Source organism: Orcinus orca, chromosome X, assembly GCF_937001465.1.
Source record: "Orcinus orca chromosome X, mOrcOrc1.1, whole genome shotgun sequence".
Classification (NCBI taxonomy): Eukaryota; Metazoa; Chordata; class Mammalia; order Artiodactyla; family Delphinidae; genus Orcinus; species Orcinus orca.
Window position 1 is genome coordinate 34,284,232 of NC_064580.1, and position 19,047 is coordinate 34,303,278.

Below are 19,047 nucleotides of genomic sequence, written 5' to 3' on the forward strand. Positions count from 1 at the left end.
GAGAGACTCAGGTAGTTAGCGTCATTGAACAGAATACCTGTGGGGCAAAAGCTGGAGATATCAGCAGCGCGTCTGCAGCAGCTGTGCTGGCCATTGGCTTCATCAGTGGGAAAACCTGAGTTTCTGTGCAGGGCGGGTCTCTGTGAATCACGCTCTCTCCCACTACGTGTCTGCTAATAATAGCCTCTGCTTTCCTTCCTAGCTCGTAGCCGGCTGTATTGACATTTCAGCTTTGCTGGTGGGGTGGGGTGAAACTGAAGCAGAACCTTCGTGAGGGGTCCCAGGAAGCTGAGGACGCTGTCACTCACCCCACTCTTAAGGAAGGGGTAAGTTTTGGTGAGGGGAACTCTTTCTAACTGGGAGCTTCCTTCTTAGCCCTGAACAACGCCAGCTGCAGGGGCTGGGGTGGAGGGGTGATGGGGGCCGAAAGAATTCGTTTTTCTTTTCTTTGTGTGTGATTGTTCTCAGGTTTTTTGTTCCACGGTGTTGCTGAAAGTCCCTAAGTGGACTCTAGAGGTCTCCCAGAGCTGTTTCTGTTCAGGGAGAGTGTCCAGTCATTAATCTTTGTAGGGAGATCAGGAAGCTGGGTTCTCCTACGTCACTATCCCGTAACCTAATTTTCACTTACGAATGGACCTATTAAGAAATGGAGTGATTTTGCTTGGAGAAAAGAAGCCTTCAGAGTGGCTCAATAATATTTATGTAATCTACATTTTTATATTTATTTTGTGCATAAAGGATTTCTATCTGACAGAAAAGGCCAGTTATCGTCAATATTGTGTGTGTGGGGGGGGGTGGGTGTGTTATGAAGTAAAATTGCATGAGGAAGAAGCTAAGTTATAAAAGGACAATTTCTCAACTCTAAATGTTGTTGTGTATATACCATTCTGTGGACAAAAGGAAGTACTAAGAAACATTAGACATAAATAGTGGCCGCTATGAATTTATTTTCTTGATCTTACTCTGAGAACTGTACCTGTCTGATTTCTGGAAACAGCCCAAAGTATTATATTCTGAAACTTCATCCTTCGGAGAAGACTACTCCAAATACAGTTAATCTGACTTATGTTTTAAAAATTAGGCTCAAAAGACCTTCATAAGTTTCAGAATTACATTAGAATATTAAGTAATCACCAAGTTTACCATTGTGTTAGATCACTTGATTACTAAACATGGCTTCCTCTTTCCAGTCATGCAGTTCCCAATTAAGTAACAAGAAAATCACCAGCCCTCCCACTCACATAGAAGCTAAACATCACTCTTTCAGATCAGATGGGGGACGGTGGGGAATTCAGGGCAGAAGGAAGGAATCACCTTTGTCTTTCCTGAGATTTTAGAGCAAATTTCAGATATCCTTGCATTGGTTGATAAGAAAAAAGAATCATGCTATCTAAGCATTACCTGGGGTTAGTTAACGCACCTGTAGTGGCTGAAAATCACCAGAGCACACGATTCACATGGTAGTTATTCCATATGTAGCTAATGAAGGTCAGCACACCTATCTGATGATCCTGTTTTCCAGTTGGGACCTCTGCAGCACCTATCCAGGGCTAAAGTATTAAACTCAGGCAACTCTGCTGTCAACTTCCTGGTGCATTTATTACTCGGTGTTTCATTCTTCTAGGGCCAATGTGCCTGTGACTTTACTGAGATCAAAGGCCACATCCAACTCACAATGAAAGTAGACTGTAAAACTCCTTTCAGGAATATGACTTTTTGCACTTTTTTCCTTTGTAGAAAACATTCAGCAAATTTTACTTTCCACTTGGTAGGTAGAAAAATGCATTTTGAGAAATCTTCCTCTTTAAGATATTGTATATGGAGAGTGGAGGTGGAAATAGGGAAAAAATGAAACATCACTAGATGATACAGCATTAATTAGACGGAGTGAAACAAAATAGGGAATATTAAAATTAAATGGAGTGATTCTTTTTCCTTGCTTTAAAAAAAGTAAATAACATTTCAGTTGATTGCAGTGTGGCCCCGATTTTCCACTTCTCTCTGTATCCATGTCCTCTGATATGTGGCTTCACAGTTTCTTCCATCAAGAGGAGTGTATTTGCTCACCGCTTGAATCTGGGCTATTCCTGTGACTTGCACTGACCAATAGAATGCAGTGAAATTGATGTGTGTGTTCTAGAGTCTAGACCTCAAGAAACCTGGCATGCTTCTCTTCTCTCTTTTTCTCGTCTACCTTTTCCATGATAGTATGCCCAGGCTGGCTTGCTCAAAGGTGAAATGTGTAGAATGGAGCAGATTCGACCTAGTAGTGCCGAATCTGGAGGGGTCCAGGATGAGAGTTGAAGGTGATTATATTCATGCTCACATTGCATGGGAAAGTTTTCTGGGGGTTGCCATAAAGAACATGTTGGCTTCACTATGAGTAAAAACACTATATCCTTTGAATTGTCATGACTTATGTGGAGTTTTACTTGCTTTGAAAATCCCTGGGATCATGGATCCCAAATTGTTGCCACGTAGAAAATACAGGAAATTTATTTTAGACAGTTCTACCCAAATGACTAGCATGTTGTTCTATGTAGAAATAAGCTATCGGGCAATCTTACTGTCTGAAACAGAACTAAAAACTGGGGATGAGGGCAGGAGGAAGTGTCTGAGCTGCCAAAGTAGAACTAAAATCCACAAACAGTACATTAAACTCTGAAACCAAATCTGCCAAAAACAATCTGAAATTCAGTCAGAGCTTTTTCACACTTGCCATAACAAGCTTCGTGATCTTGGTCCCAGGGTTAAAAGAAAAGAGAAGAATTATTAGAGGTATACACACAATAGTACCAAGTGACATCTGAGAACCTAAAGAAAGGACAAAGAAAGAAATGCTACAAACAGACTCAAAAACTCAGAAGCGGGCTTCCCTGGTGGCCCAGTGGTTGAGAGTCCGCCTGCCGATGCAGGGGACACGGGTTCGTGCCCCGGTCCGGGAAGATCCCACATGCCACGGAGCGGCTGGGCCCGTGAGCCATGGCCACTGAGCCTGCGCATCCGGAGCCTGTGCTCCGCAACGGGAGAGGCCACAGCAGTGAGAGGCCCGTAACTCAGAAGCACAACAATCTGGGGTCATTTAGTGTAAGGGCAAAGAGGTCCATATACCTCAGCAGAACTTAAAGGCATCATGGTACTGTATTTCTTTTTTTTTTCTTTTGGTACTGTATGTCTTCATTCATTCATTCATTCATATTCAACAAATGCTATATACACTGAGCTTTTTCTCTGGTCAGTGTACTGGCCAGAACCTAAAGGGCTGGGAATACTCATTAGAACCTACAATTTGACACAATAACATGTGTAATGGCAATGATGTTTTTAATGCTCCATTCACAAAAGAGTTAAATCATGTTGAGTCAGCTAAATATTCATGCACAGTGGTTAAGATTTTTGCCTATGTTTAAAGGGTAAATTTTCAGTTATCTGGAAAGTGCAGATATTGAGAATGACTCATTTCAGGGTGTTCCTAGACAGCTTAAGTTTTGCATTATTAGTATGTCTAATAATAAGTTAGTATGTCTAATTTCCAGTACAGGAATGTCCACATTTCTTGGAGAAAGGGAAGGAGAACTTGTATAGGTTTTCCTTAAAAAAATAAACTTTGTTTACAATTAATTTAAAGATAAAAATCAAGAATTAGGTTGCTTTAAAAGTGGGGAGGGGAAAACAAAGTTACATGATATTTAAGGCATTGAAGAAGAAAAGTAGTTTTATTCTTATAAAAACAATTCCTTAAATCTTCTGCTGAAAGTGAAAAATACAGAATATACTAAAAAAAGTTTTTCTTTTAACTTTCACTTTCTTACTGGTATTTAAAAACAAAATTAGTTATTTTCAGAAATGAGGAAGTTTTGACCTGCTGGATAAAGTTCTGCTGAAGGTGGTATTGATTGCTTTCAGATGGCAGAGAACTTACAAGCTCTTCTCTAAGTGAAGATTATACTGGGAAAATGAATCCAAAGCATACCCAGCATTTAGAAAAAACATAGCCTTGTTAAATAGTCATGAAACCCACAAGTCACATGGAAAAGACAGATTGAACTACACAATAAAAATTGAGACACTTACAGTTCAAGATGGTGAACTGACCCTAAGCAATTCTCCTTCTCTTTCTCCCAAGACTCATAAAGCACATTTAAAAATCATAATAGTATAACCCGTGCAAAAAGAATAGAAGAGGACCATCAAGGGATAAAAGATTTCAACATATTCCTAGAAGCTGGATAGTTGGTAGAGGAGTGGTGATTCATGAACTGGGATGGAGGAAACCAAAACCAGAATTATGTGAGGAGGAGACTAAAGCTTAGGAAGATGCCTACCTATCCTGAAGAATGCCAGAGGGTTTAGGGACATGGAGGTACCAGAGATGAAGGAGAATAGTGACAACTGAGACTGACAAGAGTAGAATCCCTCATCCAACCAATGAAAGTTCCAGAAAGAGTACAGAGATAGCAGGTGGGAGAAAAGCATCAAAGAGATAAGATAATTTATCTGAGCTAAATGACACAAGTCATCATGCTGATAGATTCCACTGAGTAACCAGTACATTGAAAACACATCCCCACATCTAGACACAATTTTACAACATTTCAGAATATCAGGTTAAAGCAAGATGGCAATAGCCTACAGAGAAGAAAAATTAAAGCAAAATCAAACAAATCAAAACACAGTTAACCCGTAATGCAGAAAGACTCAAACTGTTTCTACCAACACTGGCAACTAGAAGACCATGAACTAAGGCCCTCAAAGTTTTGCTGGAAGTTATATTCAACCTTGAATTCTATGCTATCTCAGAGTAGGGCCTCTCAAAAGCAGAGTTTAAAGCAAAGATTAAAGTGGTGATACTTTGCTTGCTAGGTATAAGCCCAGGGTGTTGAGGGTGAGGAACAGGGGAAGTGAGGCAAGGAAGTATGAAGCACCAGATGTTAAGCATCACTGCACTGACCACCGATTCACATTGAGCCCCAAACTCATTACGTGTGTATGCTCAGTGCTTGAGTCTTCTCTCGAAGGCCTTCGAAAGGCACTGCACCTCCAAGTGGTCCAAGAAAGAAAGGAGTGGGAATTTATCTTGCCAGTGTATTCCTCTTGTCCGTTTTCCACTGGTCAAGATCCATTCCATGGGACTGTAACCTCCTATGACATTGCAATATAAGATATACATATATTCCAGACTACTGGCCAGATCTCCTAAAACCTTTGTAATTTCCTAAGCAATATAGGTGCTAGGAACATCTTTTGTTCTAATATTTGGTCTTTGACCCCAGTTGCTGATACAGAACTCCTAAATCTCTTGGAATTTCCTGAGTGATGGGAGCATCTTTGGTTCGAATGTGGCGACTGTTGGTGGACAGAATTCTAGAGAGTTTTAGTATAGGGGCTGGTCACCTGAAAGACCAAGCCATAATTAGAAGCAGGGAAATTTCAGCTCCACTTCCCTATCCTCCAGAAAGGGGAGAGGGGCTGGTGATTGAGTTAATAACTGATCCTGCCTGTGTGATGGAGCCTCCGTAAGAGTCTCTGAACTGCAGAGTTCGGAGAGCCTCCAGGTTGCTGAACACATAGAGGTGCTGAGAGGGTGGCACATCCCAAGAGGGTGTGGAATCTCTGCGGCTCCTCCCCCATACCTCAAGCTGTGCATCTCTTCCATGTGGCTATTCCTGAATTGTATCCTTTTATAATGAACTGGTAATCTAGAAAGTAAAATGTTTTCCTGAGTTCTGTGAGTTGATCTAACAAATTATCAAAGCTGAGGAGGGGATTGTGGGAACCCCAATTTATAGCCCGTGGGTCAGAAGTACAGGTGACAACCTGGGACTTGTGATTGGCATCTGAAATGGGAGCCATCTTGTGGGACTGAGCCTTTAACTTGTGTAATCTGTTGATAACTCCAGGTAGATGGTGTCAGAACTGAATTGAATTGTAGGACACCCAGCTGGTGTTGGAATATTGGTCACACTTTTGGGTTGCATCGTCCAGCCTCAGTGACGTGTCAGGAACTAGGAAGACATCATACTCTGCATCGGGACATTTCATTGAAGTCTGTGTGGGGAGGAAAGGAGCCAGCCCACACAGATGGGGCTCTGACCCAGAGGCAAAGAAAGGAGGCATTTGAGAGAATCGGAGAGAAAGAAGCACATAGTTTACATCCCATAACCCAGCTAAACACTCCATGGTGAGGCAGAATAAAGACACTTTCTGACTTCCATTTTCCTTTTTTTGAATTATTTATTTTGGCCATGCCTCGTGGCTTGCGGGATCTTGGTTCTCCCACCAGAGATTGACCCGTACCCTCAGCAGTGAAAGCACCGAGTCCTAACCACTGGACCCCCAGCAGTTAGCCAGGGAATTCCCTCGAATTATTTATTGACATATAATATATGTAAAGCAAGTTGTATAATGAGCACTAATCTTGACTGTACAACTCGAGAATTTTTTACATATGTAGGCACCATGTAACACCATGAAGATCGCGATATAGAACATCTCCAGAACCCGATTTCCCTCATGCCCCTTGACAGTCAATCCCCTACCCCTTAGAGGTAACCACTGTTCTGACTTCTAATATCATATACTTGTTGTTTTTTGCAAGCTCTGAATTTCATACACATGGAATCCTGTAGTATATGCAGTTTTGTGACTTTTGCTCAAAAATCTTCCTGCGATTCATCCATGTTGTGTGCAGCAGAAGTTTCTTCTTTTTTATGGTGGTGTAATCTTCCATTGTGTGATGCCACTGAAATTCATTTATCCATTCTTCCATTAATAAACATGTGGTTTGTTTCCAAGTTTGGGTTATCATGAGTAAAGCTGCTCTAAACATTCTTATATATCTTCTGGTAGACATATGCATATATGTAGGAGTCAGATTCCTTGATCATAGAATAGTGTATTTTTTGAAGGTTTTTATTTTTTATTTTTTTATTCCTGGCTGTGCTGTGCAGCATGCGGGATCTTATTTCCCCAATCAGGGATCAAACCCATGCCCCCTGCAGTGGCAGTGCAGAGTCTTAACCACTGGACCGCCAGGGAAGTCCCTGAGTAGTGTATGTTTAGCTTTAATAGACACTTTCAAACTTATCCAAAGTGGTTGTCCCAATTTATAACTTACTAGCACACTATGAAGGTATAATAATTAAGAAAGTGTGGTATAAGGGCAAGGATATAAAATAAGCTATATATATATTTTTCAAGTTTATATGTATATTCAACTTAATACATATTGATAAATCAAGTTAATATATTAACTTGATGTAAACCAAATGTACGATTGCAATTAAGTCAAGGGAAAGGATGGTCTTTTCTATAAATGGTGCTGGAACAATTCTACATCCATATGGAATCATATAAACCTTGACCTCTACCAAAATTAGAGATTAGCATAGACCTAAGTGACCTAAATGGAAAAGGTAACAAACAAAACTTCTAGAATAAGACATAGGAGACTATATTTATGATCTTGGGGGTAGGCAAAGATTTCATAAACAGTATACGATGAGCACTAACCATAAAAGAAAAAAGTTAAAAATCCGACTTTATAAAATTAGGAACTTCGGTTCATCAAAAAATATCATTAAGCAAGTAAAAAGACAAGTCACAGATGGGGAGAAGATAATTACAATACATATATCCATAAAGGACTCATATTCCAAATATATAAAGAACTTGTACAGATCTGTAACAGAGACAAAAAAAATTCAAAATGAATAAAACACTTGGGCAGTCACTTCTCAACAAAATATATCTAAATAGCCAATAAACATGAAAATTTCTCAATATTATCAGGCATCAGGAAAACTCAAATTAAGATCACAAGGCAATCCTACCTCGTATCGACCAATACAGCTAAAATTAAAACTTTTGGTGTTAGTGGGTACATGGAGCAATTGGAACTCTAAGACATTTTCAGATTTTTAGGTACACTAAAATTAACCTCCCGTAACTCTTTCCTGAGAAGTCACTTGAGGCTGTATTTTTGAAAAATGAGGAAGTAATCTAAAACAAATGAGGAAATAGGATCTAGAAAGCAATTGTTCTAACCCAGGAGAGCAGAGAAAAAATGTCCCAGGATTATGGCTGTGGTGTATTTCAGGCTGAGCAGCTGTTTTAGACAGAAGCAGGAGAAGAGTGCTCCAAAACGATCTCCAGGAAATAAAGGAAGTTGATGGAATAAGTAAAGTGTTAGAGAGCTGGGTTTCTTGAGCATGTGGGAAAAGCATTTGATGGGAGTTAAAAAAAAAAAAAAAAAAGGAATCCATTCAGACGTCACTCTAGGAATATTCTCTCTTTAGTGGTATAGACATGACATTAGATCCATAGAGAAGGAAAAATAATACTAGCACAACTCAGCTTGAAGATAATAATACTAATAAAAAATAATGATCTATATTATGTATAATGTTATAATGTCATAATAATGTAAATGTTGTTTATTGGTTTTCTGATTTCAGAATTATTACAAGCATACGTCATTTTATTGTCCTTCCCTTTATTGTGCTTTGCAGATATTGTGTTTTCTTACAAAATGAAAGTTTGTGGCAACCCTGTGTGGAGCAGGTCTGTCGGCACCATTTTTCCAACAGCATTATTTTTAATTAAGGTATGTACATTGTTTTCTTAGACATAATGCTATTGCACACTTAATAGACTACAGTATAGTATAAACATAACTTTTATATGCACTGAGAAACCAAAAAATGTGTGTGACTCGCTTTACTGAGATATTCGCTTTATTGTGGCTGTCTGGTACTGTAATATCTCTGAGGTCTGCCTGTAGACAAATCACAGGAGAATTAGGTATATGTAAAAAGTTCTGGAAAGATGCACACCAAAATAATGATATGATAATCTGAGGAAGTAAGAGAGATTTGGGGTTAGGTGAAAGGGAATTCTCACTTTTACTCCATGTTGTGTTGTGTTGTGTTATGTTATGTTATGTTATGTTATGTTATGTTACTTTTTGGATATTCTGATCAGATTTCACATGATCAGAGTCATGCATAGATATTGCTTACAAAACTTTAGCCTATTCTGAATTTCGGTGGGAAATGCAATCCCAGTCAGTCCATCTTATGTCTTTCCTCTTTTGAAAAACTTTCAAGGCTTCCTACTACTTCAGAATAGAGCCCCGACTTTTTAATGTGACTTAAAAGGGACTGTGTTTACTTCTTTGGCTTCACTTCTTTACTTCTTGATTTTGTACCTAATAATATTGATATTATGCCTAATATCAAGGGAACTGGAAAGTGCTATCCTGCCACACGCCTACAAGTAATACTTGACACTTGTGGAGAGCACCAGTAGTTCATGGTCCTTTTGTATACAAAATACACGCAGCCCTTGCAGAAGGTTGACAACCCCAAAGGTCTCCCTTCCTGTCACAGCATTAAGCTCAAAGTCCAGGAATGTTGGTTGATACCCAGGAGTTACTGTAATTTCTACCTGCAAGCCAGTCAGTTCTCAGTTAACAGCCAAGAGCACGTTGCCAACATTAAGTTTTCCATCTTCCCCTCCTAGATCTACAGGCTTAATAGATACATGATTTTAGATACAAGTGACTACAGGCAACATTTTTAACAAATGCTTTGCCTCTTGCATAACAAAGATCTTCACTTTTTCAGCCTTCAGTATCTGCTTTTTTGCCACTCACCAACAGATCGCTATGTCAAAGTCATTTATTTTAGAGTTTTTTTCTTTAAGTTTTCCTTTTTTTTTGGCTGCATTGGGTCTTTGTTGCTGCCTGCGGGCTTTCTCTAGTTGCGGCGAGCGGGGGCTACTCTTCATTGTGGTGCGCGGGCTTCTCATTGAGGTGGCTTCTCTTGTTGCAGAGCATGGGCTCTAGGCACACGGGCTTCAGTAGTTGTGGCACATGGGCCCAGTAGTTGTGGCTCACGGGCTCTAGAGTGCAGGCTCAGTAGTTGGAGTGCATGGGCTTAGTGGCTCCGCGGCATGTGGGACCTTCCCGGACCAGGGCTCGAACCCGTGTGCCCTGCATTGGCAGGTGGATTCTTAGCCACTGTGCCACCAGGGAAGGCCTATTTTAGGTTTTGTCACAGTATGCCCTACTTCTGATCTCAGTTTCTATGTCAGTAAGTCAGGATTAGGCTCTGCTGCAGTAACAAACAACTTCCAAATCTTACCAACTTAAAGCAATAGAAGCTTACTTCTTGCTCTACTACGTGACCATTGCATGTTGGCTGGGCTGAGGGGAGACTGTTCAACATTTTCCTCCTATATGGACCCAGGCTGGGGCAGGCTCCATCTTCTTGCTTCTGCTATGTGCTAAAGATGCTATATGCTTCACCTCATTGAATCCTCACAACTATTATTCCTGCTTTTCAGAGGAGGAGATTGAGGCATAGAGATATTAAGCAATTTTCCCAGTGTCATACCTCTAGGAAACAAAGCAGTTAGGACTTGAATCTGGGTGGTGTGTCTCCCACCAAGCTTAACTACTACCCTGGATCTTCATAGAACAATGACGAAGGATCGAGGTAAATGAATGAAGACACTGGCGTTCACTGGGATGGAGGGTAGGAGTTTACCTCAGAAGATGATCTTGGAAAATCACTTCTATGGTATTCTTGCTAAAATTGCTAAAAATGCATAGCCTGAATTCAGTCAAGATCAGACAAACCCAAATTGAGGGACATTCTTAAAAAATACCTGGGCAGGTACTCTTCAAATATGTCAAGGTCATGGAAGACAAAGACGTTGAAAGTCTGTTCCATATTAAGGGAGACAAAACAACTACATGCAACATGTGGACCTGGACTGGATTCTGGACCAGAAAAAGAACATTAGTCAGACAATTGATGAACTTAAGGACTGTGGATCAGATAACAGTATTTTGCTAGTGTTAACTTTCTTATTTTTATCATTTCTCTGTGGCATGAAAAATGATAACATTTGGGTAAACTAGGGGATGGGTATTCAGGAATTCTTTGTGGTATTTTTCTCACTTTTTTTGTTTTTTGCAAGTCGAAAGTTATTTCAAAATTAAAAGTTGAAAAATGGAAAAAAAAAAAGATGATCTTGGAAGAGAATCCTACTTTCAAACCCAGAAGTTTAATTAGTGGCAATATATAAGAGCGAAATTAGATTATGATGTTAAGTAAACAGTTAATCATTGAGTAAGAATAACGTGCACCTATTTTAGTAATTCCATTTACTTTGACAAAATGCTTAAGGCATAATCCTTGAATATAGTGCAGTATGGTTTCCTGATCTAGGGCCACCGTGGGTCCTGGAGTACCTGTGATTATCTGGGGAGATTGGATGTGAGAGGTGAATGGCTGTGGAAGGGGTTGGTGTTGCTTGAAGCCCTAGGTGCTCTGTGGATGGTCAACTCGAAGCAGCATTCTAGGTGGAAAAGAACCACCCCGAATGGAGAAAACTGGGTTCCTCTTACAGACTTCCTCCAGGGCGTGCTGGACAGGAGCTCTGAGTGATGTGTCCCTTTGTCTCCTGCTGTGGGATGAGAGTTCAGCTGTCTACCATCTAGTGGGGCTCCAAGAAACAGGAAACTGAGAACGGAACACAGAGGACAGTCGTGTTTCGCGGTCGTGTATGAAAATTGTCTCTAACACTTGGGAAAGGAGGACTAGCAAGTGTTGGACATGACAGAAAAGTCCACTGATATCAGTGAGATTGTGGGGTAGGCAGCAACTGTCACCACAGCTGCAACCACAAGGGATGCCATCCACCTCCTTCATGCATGACAACTGATCACACCCTCCCTCCTTGTGAAACTCTCTTCCCTGGACTTTTCGGGACCCCACCCTCTTCTCATTTTCTTCTGACTACACTGCCTGTCCCCCAGGCCTTCCCACTCCAGTGTGTGGAAACTCCATTTCCTTACCCAGAACCTCAGCCTGCCCTTGACTCTTCTCTTACACACCACAGGCAGTTCATTATCAAGTCCTCTCGACCGTATCTTGAAAGCATGTCTAAAATCGGACCTCCTCTGCTTCTCATCACCTCCACCATAACTACCTTAGTCTGAGCCACTGTCATCTGTCACCTGCACTACCGCAGTGGCCCTAACGGGGCTCTTTGCTTCTGTCCCCACCGGCCTACTGTCCACTGTCAACACAGCAGCCATGGGGATCACATTCCTTCTCGGCTCAAAAACATCAGCGCAACGTCATCTCACGCAGAAATGGTCCCATGTGATCAAGTCCCCTGGTACCTATTTGGTCTTATTTCCAATTAAGTCCCTCCTTTTCTCACTCAGCTCCAGCCACACTGGCCACTTTCTGTCCCTTAAACATACCAAGATTGGTTTCACCTCAAGATCTTTACGCTTATGGTTCCGTCTGCCTGGAAGGCGCCTTCTCTCAGGAATCTGTGTGATCCACTCCCTCACCTCCTTCCCTTCTCAGATGAAATGTCACCTTTATGAGAAAGGTCTGCTCTGACCACCCCATCTGAGACAGCAGCCCTGCCACTGTCCCCTCCCTGAATCACCCCCCGGCCAGTGTAACTTCTTACTTATTATGACTTCTCTATGGCACTTTTTACCCCCTGAACATACCTGTTTATCGTCTGCCTCTCCAATAGGATGTAAGCTCCACGACAGGAGAGTTTTGTTCATTCGTTTCCCCAGAGCGTGGAATGGTGTCTGGCACGTAATCAACCCTGAGTAAATATTTACTGCATGAATTACTGACTTCATGCTGTACGTGGGAAGAGACTGGGGAAGTAAAGTAGGTCTTGGGAGTGTGGCAAGAGGAGGCCCAGAAGGGCTACTGAGGAATACAAATGAGACACCCAGCCCAGAGACCACAAATGAAACAGAAGGATTTGGAATTCTGGTGATTTCTCTGAGGACGAGTTGCTACAAACCAGTAACTACTCTGTTTCTCCTACTTATACTCAGAGGCCTGGGAAATGCAGGTTCCAGTGTGATAGGTTTAAACTCTGACATATTTTAGCCATTTGAACAAATGGATATGTTTTATGGGAAAAGCTGGAGATCTCTGACTATCCATCTTGGGTAAGTGATCAAAGCCACCAGAGAGCCATGGTTTGGAATCTCAGGGAGAGCAGAGATTTTGAAGCTTAGACTTCAGGACACAATCAGTGGCGTCCTTCTGTCCCCTGGTGGCAGCACAGCTAACCTGCACAGGAAGACAAATGCCTGGAAGAAGAGAGGCAAAACAAAAATGTCAGGGTTCTCTCTCTCAAAGCCTGTAGCCACCAGAAGTGTGTGTGCACATGTGTGTTTGCCTGGGATAAAGATCTCGCAGTGTTTTTCCTTCCTGAAACCTGACCATGCTTCCTTACCCACATGACTTCAGCATCCCAGGGGACTGGTTTTAATGGGAGACATTACCCCGACAGCTAAGTTTTGATGTAAAACACACCCCTTAATCCAGGCTGTAGACAACCTCCTCTCATAACCGTCTGCCACATGTGCTTGTAGGAAGGATTTCTGTATGACTTCATGATGAGCCCTTCTCACTCCACTCCCTTCTATCAAGAGTCTACGAGTCCGGGGCTTCCCTGGTGGCGCAGTGGTTGAGAGTCCGCCTGCCGATGCAGGGGACGTGGGTTCGTGCCCCGGTCCGGGAAGATCCCACATGCCGCGGAGCCTGCGCATCCGGAGCGTGTGCTCCGCAACGGGAGAGGCCACAGCAGTGAGAGGCCCGCGTACCGGAAAAAAAAAAATTAAGAAAAAGAGTCTATGAGTCCAGCCATCCCTAACCTTCCCACTTCAGACTTTCACTTGCCGGAGGCATCTCCATCCCCCTTGTATTCTTCACTGTTTGCATCTTACCTCTGCCTAGCAACACATGTTTTACTCTTGCTTTTGTGTGACTGGAGAGCTTATGTTTAAAATGTGTCCTGAACATAGTGGACTCCCAAGACTAATGGTCCCCTTAACTTTAACATGCATACAGATCACCAGAGGAGAATGTCAAAAATGGAGAATTCCAGTTCTCCCCTACCTCGCCCTCTACCTCTGATTCAGCACATCAAGCACGCACGGAGCCTGGGCATTTTCCTTTTAGCTGGCACTTCCGGTCTTCCCACTGTAGGTGGTTGGTCTATGGACAACACTTGGGGAATACTGGCCCAAATGGTAATAGAACAGACAGGGTTCTAAGGCCCCTCCTCTGACACTGCCCTGAACCATTAAAGCCAAAGAGTCAAAAATTTGTAAATATCATACGTAGAATTGATATGGGTTTTCTCATAAGATATGTCCTGTGGGCCGACTTGGAGAAGAATATCATCCGATGTTGCAAAGCCTTCTGGCCTCAGCTGCTGGTCATTCTCCGTCTGTCTTTCCTGTTTCTGGATCACGGCCAGCTTTAGCCAGGCTTGTTGCTTGAACCTGCTCCTTTGCTTGGTGCCAGTCTAAAACACTGGATTTTCTATTTGTTCCATTTTAGTTCTGTAGAGCCCTATAACATATTATGAGGGAAAAAGTACCAGAGAAGCTTCTGGACAGATGCAAATGGTTGATGTCGTGTCAAATATCTGTTAGATGAGAAGACTCTTGGTTTGGATTTTTTTTTTAGTCCATGATACTAAAGTTTAAAAGGCCCTAACCTGGGTCTTCCCTGGTGGCACAGTGGTTAAGAATCTGCCTGCCAATGCAGGGGACATGGGTTCGAGCCCTGGTCCGGGAAGATCCCACATGCCGCAGAGCATCTAAGCCCGTGTGCCACAACTACTGAGCCCACGTGCCACAACTACTGAAGCCCGTACACCTAGAGCCCGTGCTCTGCAACAAGAGAAGCCACCGCCACGAGAAGCCCGCGCACCGCAACGAAGAATGGCCTCCGCTCGCCGCAACTGGAGAAAGCCCACGCCCAGCAACGAAGACCCAACGCAGCCAAAAATAAATAAATAAAATGTATTACCTGTTAAAATACATTAAAAATCAAATAAAATAAAAGGGCTTAACCTGCCCTCTTCATTGTACAGATGAGTAAAGTACAGCTGAAGAAAGGTGAAATGATTACTTCAAGATCACATAGCCAACCGGAGGTAGAGCCAGAACTAAAATGGAGGCCTTCTTACTCCCAGTCAAATGCCATTGTTGGCAGCAAAGAGGCAAAGCTACGGGCATTAACGAAGCTGATCCCAGTGAATGGTGCTCCGTGTGATTTTAGATACTTCAACAAACCTTGTTCAGCTCAACCGATGAGAAACCAAACCCTATGGCATCCTTAGTTTTTCTCTCTGCTTGGCTCCCTAGACCTACCAGTCATGAGTTCCAGATAATTCAAACTCCATTATATTTCTTACATTTACACATTTCCCTCCTACTTCCACAGCAATTGCTGTGGTTCAGGACAGTCATGCAGAAGAAACCCTACTGCAAGTTCTATGCAGCACACACACACACAAATACACATAATCACATATAAAGACTTGGGCGGGTAAGATATCCTAGGAATGAGAAGAGCAGGCCCAGCGTGTATGATTTTTGTGCTTTGTGATTCCCGATGAATCCCATTAGAATGGGTCATTTTAAGGGCTGGCACAGGGTCTCTTTAGCCATGTGTATACATGTATATTTGCACATGGGAGGGGAAATTCCCTCCCATGTACAAATATATCTGCTTGCTGTTTTCAAGAGTCTGAATTACTTTCTCTCTTCTTAAGACAAATTACAGAAGAAATACGATCTATTAAGACTTAAAAGGTACACATCTTATAACCCAATGATTCCAATTCTAAAGTGTTCTAGAGAAACATTCACACGTGGACACAAGAAGCTTTGAGCAAAGGTATTCATATCAGCATTGCTTGTAAGAGTGGAACATTGGTGGAATGTCCACCAATAAGAAATGGAATAAACTGTGGCCCATCCATACCATGTGATACAATATAGCAGCTAAACTCAACAAGGTGGCTCTGTATATGTTGACATGAACAAAAATCCCAAAGGCATACCATTGCCTGAAATGAGCAAGCTGCAGAATAACATGTTATATACATTTTTCAAATAATACATGCGTACATGTATATAAATGTGGAAAAATCCCTAGACTCATATACATCAAAATGATAGCAGTTATTACCTCCTATTACCCTTGGGAGTGGATGGCAAGATGGGAGATCAAAAGGGGATAAGATAGGGAGCAAGGGGCTTGTTAAGCTTTTGTTATATGGAAAAGCTTTGCATAAAAAATGTATTCATGTATTGTGTAATTTAAATTACATTTTAAAAAGTAATGTATAATTGTTTAACTGTTTCTAACCGTATAATACATAAAGTGAAATGTGATACTTCCCCTTTTCTTCTCCGTAATTTCTCTCTTCCCCTATTGGTGGACATTTTAGTTGTTTTCTTCTGTTTGTTTAATTTGCTTTTACAAATAGTATTGCAAGGAAAATGTTTGTTTTTATCCATTCATGTTATTATTTCTGTTGTATAGATGTTAAGAACTGTGTTCATGGGATATAACACTTAAAAAACTGATAGACGTTGCCAAAGTGCCCTCCCCAAAGAGCATACTGATTCACAGAACAGTAGTTCTGTGGTAACTCTCTAGTTAGTATTATCAAGGGTGCAAGAATAATAGCTGCTCCCAGACATACTGCGTTGGCCTTAAGGCCAGACAACAGCTGACTTAATTTTCTTCCCCTTGCCTGTTGACCATGTGTAGAACGATCACAGTGCCCGACCACATCAGGCGAACGGTGGAGGAGACTGGGATAGGGTGGGAGGGGAAGGTAGAGGCTGGTAGACCATGAAATTGAGGCAGACTAATGACCCATGGGCCACATTAACCCACGGACATGTTTTCTTTGGCCTGTACAAGGTTAGGCTACACAGTGTTTAAAAAAATAAATCGGAATCAGTGACAAGTGTTAAGGGAGCAGTGCTTCATCCCCACTCCTGTTGGGATTTCATATGAAAGGGATTTCACATGGTTCTCCATGTGGAGAATCATCAATTCACAGAGCATTCCTGATCTTTCTTTACTCTCTCACTCATTCCCGCCTTGGGAAGTGGAGTGGCTTCTTCTTACCTTCCTCTTTATTGATTCATCAGAGAGTATGTTTCTGCTTATGACTGGGCGGTAACTCTAATTCTGGGGGTCAATATTAAAAAGACCAGTTTCCCTCAGTCCCATTCTCCAACGGAAGGGTGATTTTTAAAAAAAATTTTTTTTTTATTGAAGTATAGTTGATTTACAACATTGTATTAGTTTCTGGTGTACAGCAAAGCGATTCAGTCATACATATCCGTATATTTTATATATATATTCTTTTTCATATTCTTTTCCATTATGGTTTATTACAGGATATTGACTAGAGTTCCCTGTGCTGTACAGTAGGTCTTTGTTCTTTATCTATTTTCTATATAGTAGTCTGTATCTGCTAATCCCAAACTCCTAATTTATCCCTCCCCTCCCTTCTTTCTCCTTTGGTAACTATAAGTTTGTTTTCTATGTCTGTAAGTCTGTTTCTGTTTTGTAAATACATTTGTATCATATTTTAGATTCCACATATAAGCGATATCATATGGTATTTTTCTCAGAAAGGTGATACTTTTTTTTAAAATTTTTTTTATTGGGGTATAGTTGTTTTACAATGTTGTGTTAGTTTCTACTGTACAGCAAAGTGGATTCCCCTGTGCTATACAGCAGGTTCTTATTAGTTATCTATTTTATACATATTAGTGTATACATGTCAGTCCCAATCTCCCAATTCATCCCACCACCCTCCCCCCACTTTCCCCCCTTGGTGTCCATGTGTTTGTTCTCTACATCTGTGTCTCTATTCCTGCCTTGCAAACCGGTTCATCTGTACCATTTTTCTAGATTCCACATATATGCGTTAATATACGATATTTGTTTTTCTCAGAAAGCTGATACTTCGATTTTAACCTGTCTTTCTCCTTGCCTCTTAATTTGTTCAGAACTCAGGAAGGGAAGAGGTGTACTATTTATGAGACCCCCTAGGTCCAAACACCAATGCTGAAAAGAACTGAGGTTTTGAAATTGAGACTTCATATGTTACATGGTGAAAGGACTTTGCAGGTGTGATTAGATTAAAGATCTTGGGATGGGAGATCATCCTGGGCGGGCCCAATGTAATCACAAGGGTCCTAATAAAGGGAAGGATAGAGGCAGGAGGCTCAGAGTCAAAGGAGGAGATGACAGAAGCAGAGGTCAAAGAGGAAAGAGATTTGAAATTGCTACATTTCTGGCTTTGAAGATGGAACCACTGACCAAGAAATGTAGGTAACCTCTAGAAGCTAGAAAAGGCAAGAAAATGAATGCTCACCTAGAGCCTCCAGAAGGAATGCAGCGCTGCTTAAACTTTGACATTAGTCCGGTAAGACTGTTGTGGAATTTTGACCTCTAACACTTACTGTAAGAGACTAAATTCATGTTGTTTCAGGCCACCAAGTTTAAGCAGCAATAGAAAACTAATACAAAAGTTAACAAGAAAGTAAAGTATTTCTTTTTTTTTAATTGAAGTGTAGTTGATTTACAATGTTGTGTTAATTTCTGCTGTACAGCAAAGTGACTCAGTTATGCATTTATACACAGTCTCTATTCTTTTCCATTACGGTTTATCCCAGGATACTGAATATAGTTCCCTGTGCTATACAGTAGGATCTTGTTGTTTATCCACTCTGTATGTAATAGTTCGCATCTATTAACCCCAAACTCCCACTCTATCCCTTCCCCACTGCCCCTCCCCCTTGGCAACCACAAGTCTGTTCACTACGTCTGTGAGTCCATTTCTGTTTCGTAGATAGGCTCATTTGTGCCACATTTTAGATTCCACATATGAGTGATATCATATGGTATTTGTCTTTCTCCTTCTGACTTGAAAGTAAAGTATTTCTTATATCCATATCTATCCCAAACAGGAAAACAGAAACTAGATCAAGATGACTATCTATTTCAGTAATTACGTGAGAGGATTTCTTTGTGGGAGTGTAGTGGGCATTGTTGATTACTTACCAGCATCCAATAGTCACCTCACCTTTCATACCATGTGACCCAGCAATTACGTTCCTAGGCATATACCCGAGAGAGATGAAAACGTATGTCCACATAG

General features: G+C 41.4%; 1 long non-coding RNA gene across 1 annotated transcript; it reads left to right on the forward strand.

Annotated features, from left to right (window-relative positions):
• Positions 1 to 11,033, forward strand: LOC117197261 (uncharacterized). Its single transcript, XR_004477795.2, has 3 exons — positions 1 to 326; positions 8,511 to 8,605; positions 10,480 to 11,033. It is a non-coding gene; the product is annotated as an uncharacterized LOC117197261 (long non-coding RNA).
• Positions 11,034 to 19,047: the final 8,014 nt, after the last annotated feature.